Below are 22,387 nucleotides of genomic sequence, written 5' to 3'. Positions count from 1 at the left end.
AGATTATGAGATATGTTAAGTCCACTGTAGATTATGGGCCGTTCTATATGAGAGATAAGCCCTTGAAACTCGTTGGATACATAGATCTATGAGTGGTTATGCTTTTGGGTGGCATGATCAAGTGGAGCAACAAGAAGCAACCAACAGTTGCATTGTTTAGTACTGAGGCAAAGTACAGGAGTGCTGCATTGGCAGCATGCGAGATTTCATGGCTACTCAAGCTTATGGCTGATTTGGATATTCAGGTGGATGCTCCAGTGACCTTATTATGCAACAATCTCAGTAGTGTACTGATCCTGGCAACGAATCCAGTATACCATGCCAGGACAAAACACATAGAGGTACATTACCATTTTATTAGAGAGATGGTTCTTGCAAGAAGAGTAGATCTTATGCATGTGAAGACTGATGAACAGGTTGTAGATATCTTTACCAAGTCTTTGGGTAAAGATAAGTTTAGTAGCTTCAGACAGCTACTTGGAGTTCATCAGATGATTTGAGCTTGAGGGGGAGTGTTAGAATATCAAGCTCCCATTATTCTCCTGTCAGTATGTATGACCGACATTAGATGTATCCAGCTATATCAGCAAGTGTGGGACATTAAATAAGTCGGTGGTCTTAGACCCAGTGTGAATGGTCCTACTGACCTTGGTACTATTGTATACACTTATATTATGTGTGTGGTCTATGAGATAATGAAAGAAGTAGAGAGCACTCAGCTCTTCACTCTTGTCTCTGTCTCTAAATCTTAACACACATGTTAGCACAAAGGAATTGAATTGTTTATTATTTCTTTTTGAATTTGGGTGAAGGAGGGTAATGTTTTTTTTCCTACCTACACTATGTGCATCCTCCTACATATGTGTGTAGCCATGTGAGCATAAGGCACTTTCCCTTCATGCACTCGGCATCAAACCTATTGGGTGGAAGGGTTGGCATGAGTGGCAAGGTTAGTGGACACTAAGTGCACCTTGGCAACACCATATGACCCAAATCACATGAGTTACATGCCAATTACATGATCATGAGTATAATTAGATTGTGTACCTCCTGTGAGTTTGAATTAGTTCTCTATGTGTAGGTTTCACCATTCATTGATTTTGATTAAGTAAGATTTTTAATTTGGGCACTCCATTATGGCTCATACCACATAGCATTTAGCATATAGACCAAGTGTTCATAACAACATCCTCATCTTTCCCTCCACAATAGCATGTCATGTATCCACATCACTTCACACCACACACAAGTACATTTGCTTCACTATCTCTATGCATAGTAATGCATGCATCCAACACTACACTGTCCATTCATAAAGTGCCTCTAACCCTTGTACTACAACCACTACTAGACCATGCCCCCATCTCCATAGAGATACATATTGTATCCTCCTAGATTGCACATTACTCTACCTGTATAATTTTGTAAGAGATTCTTCACAGTCACAATGTGATATGCATCAAGGCACCTAATCTCTATCTCTACAACCCATGTCCAACCTAGTAGCATGGAAGGACAATGGGAAGAGAGGTAGCAGAAGGACAAATGGGCATCGACCACTTTGCGTGGTCAAGTGTAGTTGATTGCACAATTTGTGTACTCAAACACATACTATGTGTAGTCAATCGCACATAGGAAGCACCATCTCATCCAATTACACACAATGCATCCACACCCATTTAACCCCTTCACCTCTACACAGTCATATATAGAGCATCTACTATCAATGTGCACCTAGTGAAGTACATCTTCTAGTGTGCATTCATCACTATGCATCCATCCTTGCTACACTAAATTGTGTTTCCACCACACGATGAGAATCATGTAACACTTAGTCTACCTTAGGCAACATTATTGCACTCATTCACTCTATTCACCAACACATGTACACCCACTCAAGGACTTTGTAGAGTAGACGATTGCATTCACTCCAATATATGTAGCCTCAAAACCATTGCGTACATCAACCCATCTAGACACATAGCTACCCAATGTGGGTAGTTGTGTGTATTTATAAAATTTTACCACATCCTAGCCTGTATAATATACTAATAGCGTCCATGATAGGCATTCACTACAACTTGGGCCTCTACACCCTTAGGAGACCCTATGATCTTGTAAATTACATATAAATTTCAACAATAGATGCACGCATGTCAAGCATAATAGGTACCTTGCACATCAAAATTGGATGTTAAAGAACTTTCATTGTTAAGCAAGTGGTGATCCAAGACAAGACTCACTCACTACTCAATAGCGAGACATTTAGAAGTGCCAATAGGAAATTGACTTTATTGACAAACAACTCAAAACAAAAAATTTTAATGTTTCATAAACACTACACAACCCACACACGAATGCAAATGACATACAATGCCTCTTGTAGCTCTAAAAAACATCAAAAATGGACACTAGGTAAAGCATACATAAACATTCAAACATGAAATCTTGAGTCCAAAAACAAATAATCACTTCATACCTCTTTAATATTTGATACACAATGTGTCATTTGAGCAGCATCCAAAACTCTCGCAAGGTTGATGAACTCTCACAAAAAACCATACTTGTGTATGGGACCCTCCTTTCTCTCACATTAGAGAACAAGTTGCATGTCTAATGAAGGGCCCCTTCATGCCTCTTGTCCCCCCCTTTTATAGATTGTTCATAAAGGTTATGGGTTGGGGTTTTGAAAAGCCTAGAGGCTTTTAGCCCTAAACATTTGAAACATTTAGAAGATTCGAAACCTTTAAGCTTTTCATCGTTTTTTAAAGCTAAAAACTTCTTTTAAAGCCTTAAGGTTTTAGCTTTTTCATAAAGCTTTTTTCGGTTCATATTTCTTCTACCACCTTCCATTTTTGAGGATGCCACCATCCTTTTGCTTTCGTTTGTGATGCTTTTGAACAAGCCACCACCCTTTTTCATTCCTCATCGCAACCGCCACAGGACCACCACACCTGATCGAAACGTGCAGTCCACCTCTAGTAGCTCATTTCAAAAATTTCATATCATCAATGCCTACTTGAATTGTTATGATGTCTTCGTTCATATAATCACCAAGCACACATGCATCCAAAATCAATATCCCTTGCTTCTTATTTGCCAACTCCCATTTTCTTTAAGTAAGTTTAGATCTACATATGCAAATCCAGTAGCCCATAGATGTTGCGAAATTATTTTGAATAAAGAAATATTCCTCAGTAACCTCATAGAAGTGCCAAACTTGTACATTGCAATCCGTGTTGCTTGAGGCATAATGCTCATGTTGTCCTTCACAACTTGTACCATTCAGAGACTTCTTGAATAAGGTGTTGGTTCCTATAAACATTCACTTATGCAGCTATTGTCATCATTGTCTACTCCATGGAAAAAAATTGGATGTGTGATTCCTCTGTTGTCCAAGTCACCATTGTCATGTTGCTACGTGCACACCGTGTAAAAAAAATCTAGAGTGTGACTTCCTTTTAGATTTAGAGAGCCAATGCCACTTTAGGCATTAGTGTTAGTGTCCATGGTTCAAAATATTATATTTTTTTGGACAAGTTTTTAAGCCAATTTTTGATATTTTAGATATTATCTCTTGTAGAAATCCATAAAACTATAGACAACTTGTAGATCATTAGGGCCAAAAACGCTTCAAAAATGGCACTTGTAAGAAAGTGATTAAGTTGCTAATTAGTTGAGGTTTAGGAAGAATAAAACCTCTAAATTTGGTTGTCCATATGTGATTAATGAGAGAATATTTGGTTCATTGAAGAGGTCGGCTATTAATTGCCCTCATCTTTTAATCCAGGTCAGGGGTCACCTTTTCGGCCGTTTATTGTCTTGGAACTCGAGAGATTTTGTATTTTCGAGATTTTCGTACGAACTTCGCATTTGTTTGCTCCCGCGTTTTCTTTCTATACACTATTCTCTTTTACCATTCCTTTTGTTGCACTTGCTTCCTACCACTGTGAGATTCTTGCTCGGTTCATTTGCTAGAATGTCTAGCAATACTACTTCAAATAACACAGGCGCAAGCACACGTAAATACAAGCTATCTATTCAGCTAGATCCGACTTACACATCTTGGAGAAGTATACATCATCGAGTATTGATAGATGAGATTGAAGCCAACAGGTTGCGAACACAAGGAATGAAGCATATAGATTTGTGGGTGGATGGAAATATCTATGCCAGGGATCCTTCTATAGGTAAACCACCTCCTTTTTTGAATGTCCATGACTATATAAGATATGCTGGAGAAGGTTACAATGGAATGCTTGGCTACTGTATGAGGTTATAATCTGCATCTTACACATATATAGCTCAAGTGCACAAAATGAAAAAAGCACTAGAAACTACACAAACAAATATTTTAGAGTTGACAAGTCAAATTGATATTTTGAAAAATGTTAACAATTCATTGCAGGATAAGCTAACATGCTTAAGAGAAACTCCAGTAGGATTTAGAGAGAGGAAGAGACCATTAAAAAATATAACCAGCTTGTGTGAGAGACCAAAGAAAAGGAGACTAAATCTTACAAAGAAATATGTCTCTAACATACTAGGCATAAATATCCGAGAGAATGAGGAAAGAATCAAACTTTTGAAGGAAACCATGAATAAGAAAGACATTTTGAGGATTCTTAAGTCACCAGAAAATGTGGATTTGAGAGGTCCAACTCTGAGAGAGTTAGTGAAGGATTTAAAAGGCACAGTGAAAGCAAATGAAATCGTAGAGACATGTGATACTGTGGGTATAAGTCGAAAAGGTTATCGTGCTATCTCTGGATTATGGTTTAAAAATCTTAAACGCAATAGGGTAACTATATTTGGATTGCCCCGAGCCCTTGCAGTTTCGTCTGCAATAATTTCCATGAATCGCAAGATTCCACATGTTTTTGGAGATTACATTCACATCGAAAGGTCTATGTCCTATGAAAAACAAAAAAACAGGCAATTTTTTATTACAATGAGTTTAACAATATATGGGTTGATCTAAAAAAGGTGCAAATTGCAATGGTTCACATGTATAAAATCACAGTGGAAGAAAGTTATGGTGTTCTAAAGTTTGCCTTGAAGTTGGATGAAGCATAGATTCAAAAGGGACAGAAGATGGAAAGAATTAGCATTTGCCTCATGAACATGCCATTGGACCATGGCAATGGCGAGGGCAAAGCTCCATTGCATAAGATCCAATCCGAGATGGAGATTTGGTGGATTGGTGCAGCCCAGGTACCAATTGAAAATCATCAAACGTTGAAATGGTTGTTCAACCATACAGGTATTCCAAATATCATTAAGTCTCAAAGTGAAGGCGAAATGTTGGTAGTTTATGGGGTTGGTAAATTTAATGTGGAATGGCATATGAGTGCTGATTTGAAAACTATCAAATGTATGCTTGGAATATGTAATGGTGCAAATGCAAAATATCATTTTGCATTTATTGCATGGAAAGTATTGGATCCAAAGATTGGAGTAGTTTGCGACCAGTAAGAAGAGCCCCAAATAGAGACTCTATAGATTTGAGTAAATTTAAAAACATAGAAGACATCTGGGATCCCATTCTTTCCATCTCTCTTAAGAATGTTCATATTTGTACTTTGCATGCAAAGATTAGAATAATCGATAAGCTTCTCAGATTGCATCTTGACTACGCATATTCCATTAAGCCATTATCTTTATCAGATGAGTGTATTGATAAATGCGAGGCATTGCTATCGAAAATGGGATTTCATGGGGGCCAAGTTCACTTGAGAAAGGATCCAATACTTTCAGGAAAAACAAGAGATATCTTGGCCAATGTCTCTATGGGAGGCTCAAAAGCTAGACGATTCTTAGGAAACCATTCGGGAAGGCAGGTGAATGTGGCTTGGGAGTGTTGGAGAGAGCTATGTGAGATCACAAAAAATGTTGCAAGCACGCCGAGGCTTGCGTTTCTTAGAATGGAGGTCTGGATACACCTTGATGTTTTTCTGAAACTCCTCAGGCAACATAAGACAACATATACATATGCGAAAGAGTTCAAAAGATCAATCACAAAGCTTGTTCAGGCGATAAAAGAGGCATGGGGAGAAAAAGATATCACTTTTTATCTGGTAAAGTAATAATTATTTAATATGGGCTTATTTTGATAGGTTTTTCGATTGGTATAAAATTTGTGTTATTTTGTATTGCAGCATATTCTTCATATTCATGGACCTTTCTTTGTGGAGGAGCATGGGCCCTTAGCAACTTATAGCAACCAAGGCATGGAAAAATCCCACTATCAAGCACGCACAAGTTATTTTCGAAGCACAAGGCATGGGGGAGGAGTTACAAAAAGCAATGCTTTGGAGGAGCTATTCAACTGGTTTTTTCGACGACAACTTCAAAGAATGCAAATAAAAGACGACAATGACACATGAGCAATCGCACTTTTATATATAAGAAAGAATATATACAAAGCTAGTTTTCCAAAACTCTCACATTCTCTTCCTCCTCAGGAATCTTTCCTCTATATCGTAGAAATTTTTTTCTCTTGTAGCCAGCTATAGATTTTACATCAGTTCGGTCTGTAGCTAAGGCGTAGGATGAAAACGCCAAAAAGTATCCTGCTCTAGAAGCAGAGTAACCTGGACCGTAGCCAAAAATCCTAATTGCTGCAGTCTTTTCCAAAAACATTACTTTGTGGGCATTATATTGTAATCTTGAGAAACCTAGAAGCCTTGTAATAGCTTTAATACAAAGTATCGGCCATGCCGCATCCTCTGAGAAACTACTATGAAGTACAAAAAAGGAATCAGGGTCAATCCTAGCCAAGTAATGGCCGAGTGCAATGTCTTTGGTGGTGTTACTAGCAGCTCTCGATCCTTTGCCATGCCCCAAGAAGTTATCTGTATCAGCAATCTCCAACTGCAAATAAAACCCATACTGAATGAGCATGAAATGTAAACCTACCAATGTGTAAAAGCAAATTCAAAATTATCTTACCACTTGATTTTCATCGTACTCCAATTTAAATGGATTCCATAAATTAATTGATGATGCTGTCTCATTGGTGTTAGTCAATTCTTTAACATATTCAGGCTCCTCTCTTCCAAAATTGGAAATCCCGAGTTCGCTTTGAATGCGATCGAAGTCCTCATCAGTAATACTCAACTCTTTCTCAGCTTCTTTGGCCTTTTCAAAACAAAGAGAGAGGGCCTCACTAGCATCAATAAACTTATCATCTAGAGTTTCTTTATCAAGTTTCAGAATCTCTTCCTTTGATTCATTTTCTGTGTCAATTATCCCATGTGCAGCTTCAGAAGCCTCTGCAATAATTGCAAGACAATAATCTTCCCTGAGATTAAAAAGTTTTTGAATATCTGACAGTAAAATGTACTCCTTGTCCTTGAAAGGTATACATGGTAGGGAAGGAACAATATGGTGAGAACTCTCATCAGGTTGAGGGTTTGTATCTCCTTGGCTCTCCTCAATGATAGTCTCAGCTTTGAAGTGAGCAACATCCAAATTCTCAGCAATAGAAGCCTCAAAATCTGTATCTACAACCTCCTCTGTTTCCTTTTCATCTACCAAATCATCTAACATGCAAAAGCTGGCAGATTTTGCTCCTTCGAACTGTTGCTCCTCAGCTTTCACACGGTATTTGACAAGGCTGAAAACAATAAAAGCAACAGATTTTCTCATCATCTTGCAGTTTTTGGAATGAGTGCAGCAAAATATGTCTCTTGAATAAAACCTCTCCAGAGAGTGGGCACTGCACTTTTTAGTAAATACTGACTTTTCATTTCCTGTTGACCCAATGGGAACATGGACATATTCAATTGTGCCAACTTCAACAGAAGGACCTGCAAGATTTTCAAACTCCAAAAAGTCCTCCACAATATATTTTTCACAAGATTTCAGAACTTTGTCAAGTTCCCAATCAGGATTAAACACATTTTTCACAACTCCATAGAATGAGAGATCCATTCCATTCTAAAGCATAAAATCAAGTAGCCTCTCTGATGGAGTGATATCAGTGAGCTCTGATACTCCTTGACCTCTCACTACCGACGTTCGCTTCCCTGGAGATGTACTTGGCCTTCTCACAGTGGTGGCAGAGGATGGAGAGGAAAAAGAATCACATGTTGATGCCCTTGAGCCTTTTGAAAGCCTCCTTTTACCAGTTCCTGGAGAAACCTTGGATCCTAGGAATTCTATGGGTTCAGACATGTTTGCAACTTCTGCCGATACGGCGCAATAAGAGAGAAACGAATCAGACGGATAGGCCCCCTCGCGCCGTATCGGTGATTCCAGTAAGAAGCGCGAACGCCACAACGGTGGTCACACGAGCTTGGGCAGAATGAACTTGAGAGGAGAGCCGAAAGAAGACTCTGCAGAACCTCCAAAATGACGTGAAGAGAGAAAAGTGAAGAAGGCAAACAGTCGCCCTCGCGCCGTATTAGCAACACAAACAGAGCTCCCGAAAAACCGAAAAAAAACGTATGGATGAGGAACACACCCTTATGTAGGCGCGGAATTATGCCACCTGGCAGTATCCGTTGGTTTCCGACACGTGGCAGTAGCCGTTGGCCAACACGTGGCCGATAACCACGTGGCAAAGAAGTGGACCAGTCTTTACTTGACACATAGCACACGGACCATAAATGCAGATACGTGGCACAATCAGCGTCGGACACGTGTCCGACACGTATCATGATTCACGTGGGTATATAAGTGGTGATCTTTCCTACGTGTACACTTTTCATTTCTCGAGCTCTTCCCGCCTTGCTTGCCGATACGGTGCGATACAAGACTTGCGTCTTCTCCGTTTCTTAACTCTCGCGTTGTATCGGTGGTCTTTCGGCTCCGTTCCTTATTTGCTTTTAAAAAAGAGGTGTGCCGATACGGAGCAAGGGCGTCCGAACGCTATTCTCGTTTATTGCATATCGCGCCGTATCAGTACTTTTGTCTCACCAATACGGACCAGGCCAATACGAAGCGAGGGCGTCCATCCGCTGGGTTCGTTTGCTCCATATCGCGCCGTATCAGCATTTCCGTCTCACCCTTGTGGCATTGCCAATACGGAGTGAGGGCATCCATACGCAGTCTTGGTTTGCTCCATATCGCGCCGTATCGACATTCTAGTGTCCAATACGGAGCGAGGGCGCTGTTCCGTTGTGCTCGTTTTGTTCATATCGCGCCGTATCGGAATTTCTCATTTCGTCCCTTTTCGCGTCAATTAGCCTGTTTGATTTACTATTTCTAGAATTGTCCTTCTGGTTGTTATTTTTGCATTTCTGGATGGCAAGGACAAAGCAAACTGCAAGAAGAGTGTATCTGGATGGGAAGGACAGTGGGGGAAAAAGAAAGTTAAAATTTGATGAATCTGAGGAGGAGCCCTCTGCCAAGTTTACTGTAGCTGGTCCATCACAGGCCCCAGAGCATTTTACAACAGAAATCCCCCCTACACCTGGTGTTGGCCTTGCATCTTCTATAAATGTTTCTTCTCCTGAAGTTGAGGAAGCAAAGGGTGATTCTTGCCCTGTGAAAGACTCATTCCCTACAATGGCACCTGAGGCTACATCTGCTGAAGCCACTGAACCTCCCAAGCCACAAAAGAGAAAGAGGAAGTCTAGGTTCTTCTATATGCAGAGATGTTTCAGTGAGATAAGGAAAGCCCAGAGGGCTACACAGCATGTCATTCCAAAAGCTGCTTTTATAAGGGTCGTTAAAGAGATCTCTGATAGATTGTCTCAAGTGGCAACTGTCTCTGGTCTAAATAAGAAGTGGCAACTCTCAGCCATTCTTGCCCTGCAAGAGGCCGCAAAAGATTTTGTTATTGATTTCATGAACTATGCTTACATTGCTGCCGCCCATGCTCATAGGATCACCCTTATGAATAAAGATTTCAGCATCATCAGCAAAGTCAGGTATAGGTTTGACAAAGTGCTGAGGCCCTTGCCTTCCAATGATCAAAAAGCCTTTGAAATCCTTAACATTCCCCCAAAATTGTCCAGGAAAGAGAAAAAGCTAAATGTTGAGGATGTTACTCACCTTTACCCTACAAGGGGTGCCACCCAGCAGGAGGCTTTCTTGAGTGAAAAATCAGGAGGTGCTTGAAACTGAAGACGATGTTTACAAGAGGAAAGCCGCATTACTTGCTCCCGTCAACAGCGAGAGGATGGGCAAAGTGTATGGGCAGATTCTTGTGAATGTCTCTGCGGAACCTGAGGAGGAATATCTTAGTATATCTCCCGAGGACAAGCCCATGTTGGAAAAAAGGGATGTCCAACTATCTGACTCCGTGGTTTTTTGTTGCATAAGGTAAGGTTTTTTTTTTTTTTTGCGTAAGTTAAGTCTTTTAGGTTCAAGTATATTTTGGATGAAATTTGTATTGAACAGCTTTTGCTATTGTCTACAGGGCATTGGTCTCCTCGCTCACTCTCGATATCCGAAGAACCATATACATTGTTGATCCACTTCTCTCTGTGGAACTTTTTGCAAAATCTGGTTCTAATATTTCACCATTTTTTCGTAGCTTCGATAGTGTGACAAATTACCACATCTTTTTCCCTTATGTAGAAATGTATTTTTCTTTTTCTGTAGAGGAAAATTTATATTCATTTGCTTTCACCCTTCTACTCACCTCTTTTATGAATTTGCAGAGGGCATTGGAGTCTCATCTACATTAATTGTCTTTCAAGGGAAATTATCTTTATGAATTCTCTCAGCGGTGTTCATGGTCAAGCACGAATGTATGTTGAAAGAAAATTACTTACTTTGATTTTATTTATAAAGAATATTTTGAACTTACAAAGCTTCCTTTTGCAGTGCTGGTAGACTCGTTTCTACATTTTTGGATACAACATACGAGGATCTTGCTGATCCTCAAAGGCCCTATACTTTTCTTCTACAAGAAGTTCCATTGCAAAGCGATGCGCATTCTTGTGGATGGAGAGTTATCTCAAACATTTGCAGAACAGTGGATTCAAAGTTGTTACAAATAGAAGGAGTGAATGTAAGTTAATTTCATTTGATGTTTGTGCAACCCTTATCATCATTTCTTTTCACTAACTTTTAATATTTATTCTTACAGTGTAAGGACTATCCCGAATCATATGTTTGGTGGATAAGGGAGAGATGCATCGAGCTGATTCTGGACAGGGCAATCACACCGTATGATCCTGACTCCCCTCTTCCTCCCAAAACTTCAATGGCCAAGGGCACAAGCAAGGGAAAGGTCAAGGGAAAGGGTAAGGACAATGGCAATGGTAAAGGCAAGGGCAAAGGCAATGGGACCACTGCTGCAGAGTCTAAGAAAAAAGGAATGCCAATGCTCTCTCCTCTTAAATTTGATCCATCCCCTCTTAAGCCCCAAGAAAAGAGACTACCTTTAAAGGTGAAATTTTTTCAACAATCAAAGAAAGGCCCTATGAGAAAAAATATCTTTGAAGAAATCGATAAAGAATGAAAATAGCAAACATAAGCATACACGAGCCTTATTATTTTGGCTTTGTACATTTTTATGCAATTTTTGTACCTCATTGTGTAATGAAAATTTTCACTTGTAAATCGAATGTAATGTACATTTTATTTATACACATTCGAAAGGCATCTTGCTTCCTTATGAGTTCCCATTAAAAAATATCTTAAGGACAGTCTATTAAGATAAATTCCTGCCAAGTTTTTATTCTCAAGGCTCAAAACTCACAATTGTGGGAGACAAACAACTCGTACAAAAGAAAGAGCGCTCGGCTCTTTTACCAATTGTTACACCATTCACTTTGAACTTATATCTAGGGGATGTATTGTCTAGCAATTCCAAGGTATCCCTCACATCTTTTAGACTCCAATTGGAAGTAACATTCACCTTGTTTACTTCTTCATGCGGCAAAACGTGCACCGCAAGTTTATATGGTGCGTAATCTGTATCGGAATCCAAGGGAACCCAAATACCCAATCGTAGTTTTTATCTCCTGTAATCAAAGCCCAAAGCAAGAGTTTGGCGAGGGATATTGTAAGCCAAAGCCAAGGATTGAGGGCATGCACTGCACCTCAAGATATCACCCTTATGATCGCACTCTCTAGATTTCCAATGCGTCCCTATAGCGTTGTCCAAATCCTCTTCCGAAAAGTTTCTACTTAGCCAGGATACCTTCGTTCTTTGTAAATTTGCTGTTTTGAAGCAAGCCACAAAGATATGGAGGGGTATAAACCATGATAAACGTATTCTTCTTGAGATCCTTCCAGCTGTCATGGACTTTTTAATATCCTGAGATATTTTGAATTTGAAACTCTGCACCGTTACCTTGTCAGGAATCTCCCAGTTTAGAGATGAAAGACTTGGCAATGGCAAATCTTCGATATTCCCATACCTATCCGCTTTAGAGGGAACCACATACTGTGCATAATATATAAAAACCTTGCATTCACTATAAAAAGACACAGTTTGATCGGCATAAATAATGTCTGCCAATACCTTATGAATGGCATGGAAAGTCCCACTTAGGCTTTCCACAGGTTGCCATTCAATACTTGTTGACGGAAAGATATCTAAAATGACGAACCGTTTGTTAGAACTTGCATAAATGGAAAAGAATTATATACGTTATTCAACTTATAACTTACAATGTGTTTGTTGGGGAACACGTTCGTTTGGAGGCAAGTGCATATCCTTGGCCATGTAAACATGTTGCACCTTGACAAACCAGCCTTCGGGCATAATTTTGAAGGCAATGATACGCCCCTTCCAGTGATGTTTTATATCTTCTCGTTTTCTTCTTTTCACCTTATGAGAGCCCTTGCAAGATGGCAGCATGGTAACCCAATCGTTTACAGCAAAGGTTTTGGGCTCAAAATTTCCATCTGCTCCCTGGCTATAGACTGTGCAAGAGTGTATTAAACGAGAAGGGCGACTGGAAGAAGCCATGAAAAGAATGAAAGCGCAGAGAAAGAAGCTCAAAGAGGAGTGAATGAACTAAAAAGTAGCGCCAAGAACACAAATGAGTATGTATTGGGCGGCAAAAACAATATTGAAAGATCTCCCTACTTTCAAAAAACTCATTCTTAATTTCATCACATCTCTGTCACGTATTTTGTCAGATTTGTAAGTAAATAACGTCTTTGGGACTCCAAAACATGTCAGACTTTAGGGGTTTTGGCTAAAAAAGAAGAGAGAATCACGAAATGGACTCCACTATCTCTAAAAAAGAGGAGACAAGAATACCATATTCTTGCACACGTGGCGAACTCTCTTTGGCCCTTTCCTTAATCCCGTGATTAACAAAAGTGCATTTTTTGAAGCGTTTTTGGCCCTAATGTAGGATGACATGTAAAAGAAATCATGTAGCTTTCAGTTAATTTGAGAGAATTTTATGTAAAAAGAGAGATTGGAAAAATCACACGACGTATGATCGTTGTTTTCACGCAATAACACTCTGAAGTGGGAGATGAAGAAGGAGTGATTTGGCAGAATTTTGGCCAGTTGTCCTAGTATTTAACCCCCCTTTCCGAGCCAATGGAGACATCAAATTGAGGATCTGAGCAGCATAAGGGAAGGTATTAGTTTGTACACGTTTTTGTCTATTAGAGTTATATTTTCTCATAATGCTAAAAGAAACTGACATGCTTCATCTCTGTTAGTATTCTTCTTCATTTTCTATTTCTTTTTGGGAGCATTCTTCTATGTATTCAATTTCTTTGAACCGCTTCTCTTCTGTCTACTCCTCTCCCTAAATCTACACCTTGCTATCACTTATCTTCAAGAACTTGCCTTGAAACTTTCAACCCTTCTCTTATCTCTACCATCTCCGAAGTAAAAGCTCTTAAACCCCCATATATTCTTCTCTTGCCAAACCCTTGTGGTGACCTTCATCCCTATGCGTTGCAACATTGGTGAACCTGACATGAAGGTTGGTGTAAGAGAACTCCAAGATGGGGGATTCTTCAGGAGATACTCTACAACAATTGGTGCACATACTATAGCAAACTCAGCAACAACAAATCCAAATGTTACAACAACAACAACAAAGGCAAGGCGAAGAGAAGATTGATTCCACAGCTATCAAGGCCCTAGAGAAAGTTGTGTAGGAATTTTGTCAAAATGTCTCTGTTTTTATTCGCTTGTATGTTGAATAAATTATCTTCTTTAGTGTACCACAACATGCATGGAGTCGTTATTTTGCCAGACTACCCAAGCATGGTCTTCAAGAGAGAATCCATGGTCTTTTTCAGCAAGATGTGGATTGGGCTACATTCAAAAAAGCCCTATGCGAAGAATTCTTCTTAGAAGACTCTGGCCTTATGATGAAGAAAAGCTTCACTGAATGGGTTGAAAAACCCAACAAAGTTTTAGCTGCAACAGCTCTATACCATGAGTTTGAAAGTAAATTTGGACAACTTGATGCTGAAGACCAACAAAGTATGGAAGGTCAAAATATTGAATTATTGCTTAAGGCTGCATATCCAATTCTGCAAGAAAAGCTTGCTGATCGGCTAGAAGATGCTACCTCCGAATTAGGAGTCAAGACTACATGGACAGATGTTACTGATACAGTTAACATGATTACTTGAAGAGAGAGGATGCGACTAAGATTGGGCTCTACTTCAACTTCAATAACTCCATTGATGACACTGTAGGGCCATCTTGCGAGTATCGTCTAAACATTCCAAGTGTAGGAGATGGTGCTGTAGGGACTCATTATTGACTAGGCATTCTTTGATAGTCACACACAAAGAGGGTAGCTCTAACTCAATAGGAAAAATGGCTTTGGTATCGTACACCAACTAGAAAGGTGTCTGTCTTGTAGTAGCCTTATGGGAGGTTCTATATGCCCGGAGGGCCTCTGTAAGTTGATCATCCCAATTATGATGATGTGTAGCAATCATCCTTGTCAGGATTGAGTAGAGGATGCAGTCGATAACTTCAAGTTGGCCGTTGGCTCTAGGATAGTAGTGTGTGGACTTGCGATGACGTATCTTGTATAGCTCTGTCAATTCTTCCGTAATCTTGTTGAGAAAGTGAGTACCTCTGTCGTCGCTTACAAGATCTAGGGGAGTGCCAAAATGGGTGATAATGTTCTCATATAAGAACAGAGCCTGTTCCACCTTCAAAATCCCATATTCCTTTGACTAATCAACCAACTCTTTCTTCTTCTGTTCCTTCTAAATATGATATAATGGATGAACTCATTGGGAGAAGTTGGATGTCAAAGTTGAAGAACGAGGACGATCATCAACTCAAAGACCCATGAGAGAAGGCTTTAAGAGGCGATGTATTTGGTGCAACAACCAACAACATGATAAGAGGGAGTGTTCTGCCTTCCGTGAGACTAAAGCACAGAAGCTCGTCTTTTGGAAAGACGAAAAAATTCATGCAGCTGAAACTAGTCTTCCACTGGAGCCAAATTTTGGCAATGGTGGAATGAAGAAAAGATTAGAAGATTTAGCTGTAAAGAATGCCTATGCAGCAATTGATGCAGCTACCTATGGCCTGCTGCAAATTGAGCCAACTAAATCAAGTTTGAAAGTATGTAAAGCTAATGTGCAATCTAAAGCATAGATGCAGGCACTAGATCACATGAAACGTGGTAAAGCAGCCAAAGAATATTTGACTAATGCCAGTTATAGTGCATTCAAGAAATAGCTGGTTGGAAAGAACTCGTAGATTCTTTTTCCGCCTTTGCACATTTGGCTGACATCAATCATAAAGAAGTCTTGATTGAAGAAAAGAGAAGAAGAGAAGATGAACAAGGCCTTCCTCTTCTTGCCCTCCAAAACGGCTAACTAGAAGAACGCCTAAACAACCAAAGCTTGCTGAAAATATAACCCCAGATCAAGAGATGGAAGATGCGCCACAAAAAAAGAAGACCGAAGGAAAGAAAAAAGGCAAGCAGCCAGGCTACAAATTGCAGTCTGAGACATAGAATTTGCAACCGATCTCAAACGAGTCCTAGAAGAACGAATTCTAGGAAGTAAAATTGAATTCACGTTAGGCAAAATTCTTGGAATTGCCAAACGTGAATTCCATGATGTAATTATTAATGTAATCAAAAGGAAAAGACAATATGTTGGTGATGAAGCTAAAGAAACAGTGCATGCTTTTTTGCAAGTTCTTTGAGTTTTTGTGCAGGATGAAGAGAAGTTGACTTCACAAGGAATTCATCTTGAAGAAGTTAAAGAATTAATTGTAGCAATTGAAGCTAAAGATAAAGAAATCATGAATGAAAAAATTAAAGAAGTGAAAGCTGAAAATGTAATGATCGACTAGTCCAAACCAGTTGGGCAGCCCACCTCTCAAAAAGAAGGTCGTCTACAGCACATGCATGAGGAGGAAGAGTCTTGGTTTATTCCAAGCAGTCACTACTTCCATACACATTGGGCAAGAGCAATAACAAAGATAGTCGTCAAAATTGGAGAAAAAGAAACACCGTGTATTGCACTCTTAGACCATGGCTCGGAGATAAACATCATGGCAAGGAGTCTCTATGAAAGTGGCAAATGGCCCATAGATGTTGATCTAGGTTGGCGAATTAGAGCTACAAACAACTCTTCTGGAGAGTTATATGTTGCATGTCCTAATGTGCAAGTAACTATTGGAGACATAAAAGACAATTTTCACTTTTTTGTTCAAGACTCTTATAGTTACCCTATCATTCTTGGGCAACCTTACATTTCTAAAGCCTGCTTGGAAACAAAAGCTCTTGATGAAGGTTCTTCCTATGCTCGAATCCAAAGCAAGGATAATGAACGAGCTGTCCAATTTCTTACTATGTGTGTTAACCATCATCGAAACAGAGATTGACTACATGATTATCCTGTGTCTCCTAATGCCCGAGAATTCAAGGGTTTTCGGGTTGCACTGCCATAAAAGGAGGCTATAGTAGTGTGTCATGTAAAAAGATTGAACCTCCTTATGCTACAGAAATCGTGTCTCTAGCAAATTTGTATGTATGTATAGCCAATAGTATGGGTTGTTATAAGTCTCTTCCAGCCATGACTAAAGCTGAAAGAAAATACTTATAACATGTAAAAAGGGAGCTAAAAACTTATGACATGATGGCTGAAAATGAAGATATTTTAGGCATTTTTTTGGACTTATTACTGACACATTGGTTGAAATAGATGCAGCTGTTCATACAAAAAATTAAGCTAAAAATCAGTCCATAGAAGTATGTACATTGGATTTTTATCAAACAATTCAAGAATTTATTGAGCAGGAAAACATTACTTTACTCAACAAGGCTAAAGCGCAAGTGGAGATAAAATACAAGACGGTGGATAAGAAAGTCAAGCATGTGGCAGTCCCACTGTCTCCTAAAAGTGAAGGCCTGGGTGATAGGGAAGCAAATCAGCCAAGTCTTCGTGCTAAGAAGGCTCCTTATCTGTAACATCAAAGCCATGAAACTAGTTGTAAGACATCTTCAAAATTCTACAAGACACCCATAAGAAATTTTGCGTTTTGGTGGTGGATAGCCTTGAAATAGGAGGAAAAGGCTATAGGATCACAAGGAAGTTGATGTAGAGGGCTTGGGGGAGAAATAGTGTCGCCTACACAAAAGAAGCTGTCACCTTCAAGAAGAAAGCTATGTTTTCAACAAAACACTGATGTGGCAAGGCTGTTTGGCAGTTTGAGATAGTTTCCTCCATGAGAAAACAGCTCAATGTCTCTCTTAGGTGATGATACCATGCGACTGCACAACGGAAGAAGGAATATGACCATAGAAACAAAGGAACAAAGAGAGACTGCAAGAAAAGAAGAAAAATTTGCATTGAGCAAGGAAAGAATGTTGAATGTAGGAGGACTGATCAATCCCTGCATGCAACCCACAATGTCAATGAGGGCACCAGATCATGTTGATGATGACAGCAAGAGCAAAGATAGAGAAAGATAACAAAGTCGGAGTGTGCACTTGCCAAGGAAGAAGGAAGATGAATGTTAATGTGGAAGGGGCATGCTATATATAGCCAACAAACCCCAAATCTGGCTAATTGCAATGTGAGGCCAAAAATGTGGCCGACCAGCATTTAATGCTGGTAAAAATGCTTAATAGGGCTCAAAAAAATCCTGAAAAGGGTGGACAATGTCCAACATGTGAGATACACTAATGTATGCAAAAACTGCCTGGGAAATGCAAACAAAAACATGTTTGAAGGAGAAAATGCACTGAAAGGCAATAAACTAACTGCTCCAGAATGAGCTACCTCCTTTGTCTAAACAAGTGATAGATAGGTCAGAGTTCCCAAAGTCCTCATCTAACTGAGATAGAGGCTTAGAGGTGGGAGTTGACAAGGCATGACAAACATATTGCTAACAAATATATGTACAATACTAAATGCAAAGGTGAAATATTGACCCCCAAACTCCCATGTCTCAAGAACCAAGGCAAAAAGTATGAGTTGGAGAGTGTATTGTACTTTGATAAATCCTGAATCGCAAAGTAGAGAGTTCTCAGAGATGTCAGTCAGCAAGAAATGCAGCTTAGAAGAGGCTAGACAGGCATAATAAGCATTAGTTTTAAGCTATAAATGCAAATAAAATTGCCACATTACAGCTTTTGACAAGCTAAAAAGTCCGAGGAGTAGCAATAAATGGTCGTACAGTAGTAAACAAAGGCTAATAGCAGTCCCTAACACTTGGGGAGAGTTGGATAACAAGCATTGATACAATTATGGACAACAACTCGAACTAAGATATCCTATGTATGGGGTGTTGATTAGTAAAGTTTTGGTGCTAGCAATCTGTAAAAATGAGATTGAGGTTGAGCAATTGGCAGCCTGTCTATTTACAAATGGATGGATCCTCCCAAATTAGGGTTTGGCTTATGGGACTCAAACACTTGCGGAAGATTGCGCTTCTTTTTAATAAAAGTTTGTTAAATTTGAGTTTTGGGGCTATAATTGAGAGCCAAGTAAGTAATATTGCATTTTTTTAGCTCAACACCCCCTCTCAACATATTGTGTGGCCACCTGGGAAATGGAAGAATAGGGTGGGGCTTGATGCACATGGATGGGATACTTGTGCACATGGGTTTTCACAAAAGGTTGGGTTGGGGAATAAACCCCTACCATGGGTGTACCTTTATCACTTGGATGTGCAAAACGATTGCCTTGTCTACTTCCCAAATTGACATGTTTCATGAAGTTTATGTAATTCTGTAACCTTTCAATGTAGGCAAACCTGTAACCAACCCTTTCGAATGCATTAATTTTAGCCTTTGTAGATTTTCATGTGAAATACATTTGTGTCATATTTCAATGTCTGCAACCATACCTTCGCCTTTAGTATAAATAGTAGCATTTATAGTAGGAACTCTAGCATCCAAAGTAAACATGTGGCCAACTTTGGTTCCTTTTGCAATCAACTTGTACTTATTGTTGAAGTCTTCAACCAAATAGCCCTTCGTATTAAATCTAACTTGCAGTTCTTGCTCTACCATTTGACTAACAAATACCAAATTCTTTATGATAGATGGCATATGTAAAACATTTGACAAACACTTTCTTTGGCCATCATGCAAGGATAAAGGAAGTTTTTCAATATGTAAAATTGGATGACAAGAATCATCACTCATCTCTACATAACCTAGAATTTGTAAATCTTGCATCCCTCCAAACCATTCAGCATGACTGGTCGTATGGTTAAATGCACTAGAATTAACATACGATATATCATCACATGTCCTATTTCTTGTAATAACATTCGTCATATGTTGCATGATAAACAAACACTTATTTGTGTTATCATTTTGTCTTGAAGATGATGTATAATTTCCTTGCTGCAACTTGCCATTGCGAATGTCATCCCTCTTATCAAAACAATGGGCTATAATATGACTTGTTCTTCCACAGTAATGCAAACAATACTAGAATTGCTAGAAGCTCTATTCTGCCATCTATCTCTTCCTCTAGAGCTCCCCTTGCCTCTAGAAGTACCACGGCCTCTTGAAATCTGCATGTCACCAAATTGTTGATTTAACTTATTTTGTTGGTTGCTACGAGCATGATCCATACCATAATCTCTCGAAGAGGATTTGCCACATTCCCTTCCTGAACTATAATATGACTTGTTTTTCCACAGTAATGCAAACAATACTAGAATTGATCAGCTCTATTCTGCCATCTATCTCTTCCTCTAGAGCTCCCCTTACCTCTAGAAGCACCACAACCTCTTAAAATCTGCACGTCACCAAATTGTTGATCTAACTTATTTTGTTGGTTGTCACAGGCATGATCCATATCATAATCTCTTGAAGAGGATTTGCCATGTTCCCTTCTTGAACTTGAGTACAATGCATTGATTTTTTCACCATTTCTTTTAGATGATTTACTTTGCATATTGATATCTTCAGTGATCATGAGAGAGACCAACTCATCAAAATCGGGAAATAGTTTTTGTACATATCCAAAAATAACAAATTATTTTCAAGCCTTCTCATTATTAAAGCCACCCAAAGTAGATGAAACCAAACCATCATCATCATCATGCATTGTATCAATAGATGCTAAGGTATCTGCGATGCTTCTCACATTCAAAACATACTCATTTATAGACATCTTTCCTTTCTTCAAGGTATTCAACTCTTGCTTGAGTTGAATTTTTCATACCTTTGTATTTATTGAGAATATATTCTCAAAGGTTGTCCAAACTACATGTGAAGTTTTTGCATTTTTTATATGCCCCAATATGGTGTTATCAATGACTGTAAATAACGAGTACAAACCCTTTATTGCGTTTGGTGCCCTCTTGCCATCACTAGCTCCTCCAATACTTGTTCTTTCTTGCGTTCGCTACCTCCATTACATGGTATCGGGTTTCTCTCTTCTACATCTCTCTCCATAGCTGCATTTTGCAGTCTGGCCTGTTACTTGCATCATCTTCCGTTATCTCTGATGTTGCTTAGTGCTCCATAGCCTTTGGTGATTAGCGTTGTCGTGCCGCTACGTGCATATTGTGTAAAAAAATCTAGAGTGTTTCTTTTTTTTAAATTTAAAGAGCCAATGCCACTTTAGGCATTAGTGTTAGTGTACATGGTTCAAAATATTAGATTTTTTTGGACAAGTTTTTCGTCAGTTTTGATATTTTAGATATTATCTCTTGTAAAAATCCATAAAAACTATAGACAACTTCTAGATTAGGATGATATGTAAAAGAAAGCATGTAGCTTTTAGCCAATTTGAGAGGATTTTATGTAAAAAGAGAGATTGACAAAATTGTGCGACGCGCGATCGCTGTTTTCAAGCAGTGAACAGCACTCCGAAGTGGAAGATGGAGTGATCTGGTTGAATTTTGGTAGGTGTCCTGGTATTTAGCCCCCCTTTCGGAGCTAATGGAGGCATCAGATTGGTGATCTGAGCAGCATAGAGGAAGGTATTATTTCGTACACGTTTTTGTCTATTAGAGTTATATTTTCTCATAATGCTGAAAGAAACTGATAGGCTTCATCTCTGTTAGCATTCTACTATATTTTCTAATTATTTTTGGGATTATTCTTCTACATCTTCAATCTCTTTGAACCCCTTCTCTTCCGTCTACTCCTCTCTCTAAATCTACCTTCACCCTACTGTCTCTTATCTTCAAGAACTTGGCTTGAAACCTTCAACCCTTCTCTTATCTCTACCATCTCTGGAGTAAAAGCTCTTGAACCCCCATACATTCTTCTCTTGCCAAACCCCTGTAGTGACCTTCAACCCTACGTGTTGCGACATTGGTGAACCCGACGTAAAGGTCGGTGTAAGAGAATTCCAAGATGGGGGATTCTTCAGGAGATACTCTACAACAATTGGTGCGCATACTGCAGCAGACTCAGCAACAACAAATCCAAATGTTACAACAACAACAACAACAAAGGCAAGACGAAGAGAAGATTGATTCCATAGCTATCAAGGCCCTAGAGTAAGTTGGGCGAGAATTAAAACAATTCAACGGTCAAAATGTCACTGTTTTTATTCACTTATATGTTTAAAAAATGCTCCTCTTTGGTGTACCACAACATGCATGGACCCATTATTTTGCCAGACTAGCCAAGCATGGTCTTCAAGAAAGAATCCATGGTCTTTTTCAACAAGATGCGGATTGTGCTGTATTCAAAAAATCCCTACGCGAAGAATTCTTCTTAGAAGACTTCGGCCTAATGACAAAGAAAAGTTTCATTGATTGGGTTAAGAAACCCAACAAAGGTTTAGCTGCAACCACTTTATACCATCAGTTTGAAAGTAAATTTGGACAACTTGATGCTGAAGACCAACAAAGTATGGAAGGTTAGAAGATTGAATTATGCCTTAAGGCTGCAGATCCCATTCTGCAAGGGAAGCTTACTGATCGCCTAGAAGATGCTACCTCCGAATCAGGAGTCAAGATTGCATGGACAGATGTTAGTCTGATGCAGTTAACATGATTGCTCGGAGAGAGTGGATTCGACTAAGATTGGGCTCTACTTCA

The sequence above is a fragment of the Lygodium microphyllum genome, chromosome 30 (assembly GCF_053477565.2).
Source record: "Lygodium microphyllum isolate KBCC chromosome 30, Lygodium_microphyllum_v1.1.10, whole genome shotgun sequence".
NCBI classification, from domain to species: domain Eukaryota; kingdom Viridiplantae; phylum Streptophyta; class Polypodiopsida; order Schizaeales; family Lygodiaceae; genus Lygodium; species Lygodium microphyllum.
This window is presented reverse-complemented; position numbering follows the sequence as displayed.